We start from the raw sequence: 4171 nt of genomic DNA on the forward strand, positions 1-4171 counted from the left end.
CATCCTGCTACTCTCGCTGGGTGCGAGCCCGGGGACTGCCTCTGTCATGCACCGGAAGAGACGGAAGTGAGGCAGTGGGTCTCTGAGGCCAGGTCCCAGGCAGCTTCGGCCCTTGTGTCCTGGAGCTCTCACTCTGCGGGGAGCATGACCAGACCAGGGTCGCCATGCTGTGAGGAAGCACAGCTAGTCACAGCCACATGGGGAGGGAAGGAGAGGTCGCTGACCAGGCCCCCACCATTCCAGCCCTCCCAGCCCAAGTGTCAGGAACAGACTTGAAGAAGCCCTCAGGAAATTCAGCCCTTGCCACCCTCCCAGCAGCCACACGAGAGGCTCTGAGCAACCACAGCCCAGCTGAGCCAAGAACCATGAGAGATGATAGTGAATTGTTGTTTGAAATCACTGAGTTTGGGGTGGGCTGATAGGCAGCAACAGATGACTGGAAATATGATGTATAAAACTTTCCCTACGTTCCTTTCAAAATGCCTTTACATTTATAGTCTATACATTCTCAAACAAACAAACTTGTGATCGCTTTCCTAGGTTGGTTTTTGTGTGTTTTTTTAAATCACTTCTCACCCATAAAAGGTAAATAATTTGAACAATGCTTCAGAGAACATGGAAAGTTTGTAATCCCAAGTCATGGTTTTCAGAATGTCAGTGTTGAGAGCCAGTTCTCCCCCGACTTGTCATGTTTCTGGGCAACTTGTGAACAAAGACAGTGACTGCCTTTCTGCTGGGCTACCTTACACGAATGTTACACAGCAAACAGCCTTGCATCATAGAACAAGTACCTCCATTTGCAGCAAAGAAGATTTTATCTTATGTGCAAGCTAACAAATTAGTTCGCCATAGTTTCAGGGAGGCTGGTAATATAATGAAGATAGTGTTTTACTCTAGAGCAGTGGTTCTCAACCTTCCTAATGCCGCGATCCTTTAATACAGTTCCTCATGTTGTGGTGACCCCCAACCATAAAATTATTTTCGTTGCTACTTCATAACTGTAATTTTGCTACTGTTATGAATCGTAATGTAAATATCTGATATGCAGGATGTATTTTCATTGTTACAAATTGAACATAATTAAAGCATAGTGATTAATCACAAAAACAATATGTAATTATATATGTGTTTTCCGATGCTCTTAGGTGACCCCTGTGAAAGGGTCGTTCGACCCCAAAGGGGTCATGACCCACAGGTTGAGAACCGCTGCTCTAGAGCAAAGAGCAGGCAAACTCGGTGCCCATTATAAAAGGCTCATGCTCTCTACACTCAGGGTTCCTGTCTTGTAATACAGCCCGCATTACATAGCGGGTCACGCGGTCCTCTTTGTGTCACCTTGTAGGAATTGGAGTTTAAGGAGTCCATGCAAATGGTGATACTCTGGCTACTGCTATTGTTGTGAGGAACGAACTCTCTTTTGTCCTGAGTCTGGGATCTCATGTATTGTACAGGCATGCCCCAGAGATATTGTGGGTTTGGTTACAGACCACCACAATAAAGCCAGTATTGCCATAAAACAAGTCACACAATTTTTTTTGGTTAAATATTTTTTACACTATGTTATAGTCTATTAAGTATATATAATAGCACTATATCTAAAAACAATGTACATACCTTAATTAAAAATACTTTATTGCTAAAAATGATAGCCATTATCTGAGCCTTCGGCAAGTCATAATTTTTGCTGGTGGAAGGTCTTGCCTCAATGTTGATGATTACTGACTGATTAGGGTGGTGGTTGCTAAAGGTTTGGGTGGCAATTTCTTAAGACAGCATTAAAATGTGTGGCATTGACTGACTCTTTCTTTTGCAAACCATTTCTATGAGCGTAAGATGCTGTTTGATAACATTTAATCCACAGTAGAACTTCCAACATTGGAGACAATTTTCTCAAACTCTACCTCTGCGTCATCAACTCAGATTATGTAATATTCTAAATTCTTTGTTGTCATTTCAATAATCTTCACCAGGAGGAGAGTCCATCTCAAGAAGTCACTTTCTTTGCTCATCCCTAAAAAGCAGATTTCATTTGTTAAGAGTTTTATAACGAGATTGCAGCAGTTCAGTCACATTTGCAAGTTCCACTTCTAATTTTAGTTCTCTTATTATTTCCACCACATCTACAGTTACTTCTTCCACTGATGTCTTGAATCCCTCAAAGTCACCCATGAGTATTGGAATCCACTTCTTCCAAACTCCTGTTGATGCTGATATTTTGATCTCTTCCCATGAATCACAAATGTTCCTAATGGCATCTACAATGGTGAATTTTTCCCATAAGGTTTTTAATTCACTTTGCCCAAGTTCATCAGAGAAACCATTATCTTTGGCAGCAATAATCTCACAAAATGTATTTCTTAAATACTAAGACTTGAAAGTAGAAGTTACTCCTGGATCCTGGGCTGCAGGACAGATGTTGTGTTAGCAGGCATGGAAACATGCCTTTATATATCTCCGTCAGAGCTCTTGAGTGGCAAGGTGCACTGTCAGTGAGCAGTGGCATTTTGAAAGGAACCTTTTGTTTTGTTTCTGCCCAGTAGGTTTCAATGGTGGGCTTAACATATTCAGCAGGTGATGTTGTAACAGATGTGCTGTCATCCAGGCTTTGTTGTTCCATTTATGGAGCACGGGCAGAGGAGAGTTAGCATCATTCTTTTCTTGAGCATTAGCTTTAACTTAAAGTCACAGCTGCATTAGCCCCTAGCAAGAGAGTCAGCCTGTTCTTTGAAGCTTTGAAGCCGGGCACTGACTTCTCTCTAGCTATGAAAGTCCTAGATGGATCTTCTTCCAATATAGTCATGGGTCACTTAATGATGGGGATACGTTCTGAGAAAGGCAATATTAGGCAATGTCATCATTGTGTGAACCTCATAGAGGGCACTTACACTAACCTAGATGATATAGGCTACTACATGCCTAGGCTGTATGGTCTATGTAGCTGATTACTTCTAGGCTACAAACCTGTATAGCATGTTACTGTACTGAGTATTGTTGGCAATTGTAACACAACGGTAACTATTTGTGTATCAACATATCTAAACATAGAAAATGATATAGTAAAAAGATAAAAAAAAATGGTACACCTGTATAAGGTACTTACCATGAATAGAGCTCACAGGACTGGAAGTGGCTGTAAGTCAATGAGTGGTGAGTGGATGTGAAGGCTAGGATGTTACCATACACTAGTGTAGACTTTATAAGAGTTGTACACTTTCTTTCTTTCTTTTTTTTGTTAATCCTCACCACCTGAGGATTTTCCATTGATTTTTAGAGAGAGTGAAAGGGAAAGAGGGAGGGAGAAACAGAGAAACATCAATGTGAGAGAGAGAGACATCAATTGGTTGCCTCCCACACATGGCCCAGGTAGGGCTGGGGATCAAACCTGCAACCCAGGTACAGGCCCTTGACTGGGAATTGAACCCTCGAACTATTTGGTGTGGTGCAAGGGCCAACACTCTAACCACTGTTCAGGGCAAAAATTTTTTTCTTTCTTCAATAACAAATTAAACTTAGCTTACTATAACTTTTATACTTTACAAACTTTTTAATTCCTTTAATGTTTTGATGCCTTTGTACTAACACTGAGCTTAAAATACACATTGTACTGCTGTACAACTTTTTTTCTTTTTCATATCTTTACTTAATAATATTTTTCTCTTTTTAATTAAAAATTTCCTAACCTGTTAAACATTTTTGTTAAAAACTAAGACACAAATATGCCTAGGTCTACACACACAGGTCAGAGCATCAGTACCACTTCTTCCACCTCCACATCTTGCTCCACTAGCAGGTCTTCAGGGGCAGTGACATGCATGTATCTATGGTGACAGTGCCTCTTCCCAAACGCCTCTCGAAGGGCCTGCCTGGAGGTGCCACTCCTTTCAGGAATATTTTCATGATGGCTTGCTTTTTTATTTTTTTAAATCATAGATTTTCTTATAAGCAGATAATGCACCGTGAGCATTCCTCTCTATTAATGAAAACCTTTCGGTGTTGGGTCCATGTTTTTAAACTTGAAGGGGCTTGTTGAGATCTGCGAGAGCATCTGCTGTGCCCTTCACTGAGTTTTCTTGCAGATTCCTCCGATTTTTTCATTTCACGCAGTTTCCTTTTCCCTGGACTGTTCTTCAGCTATGCATTCTTTTTCGGGTTTTAACAATTGTGTAGTTAA

General features: G+C 41.0%; 1 pseudogene; it reads right to left on the reverse strand.

Moving 5' to 3' along the window:
• Window positions 1-1820: 1820 nt before the first annotated feature.
• Window positions 1821-2800, reverse strand: LOC106726408 (annotated as a pseudogene).
• Window positions 2801-4171: the final 1371 nt, after the last annotated feature.

The sequence above is a fragment of the Myotis brandtii genome, unplaced genomic scaffold (assembly GCF_000412655.1).
Source record: "Myotis brandtii unplaced genomic scaffold, ASM41265v1 scaffold263, whole genome shotgun sequence".
NCBI classification, from domain to species: domain Eukaryota; kingdom Metazoa; phylum Chordata; class Mammalia; order Chiroptera; family Vespertilionidae; genus Myotis; species Myotis brandtii.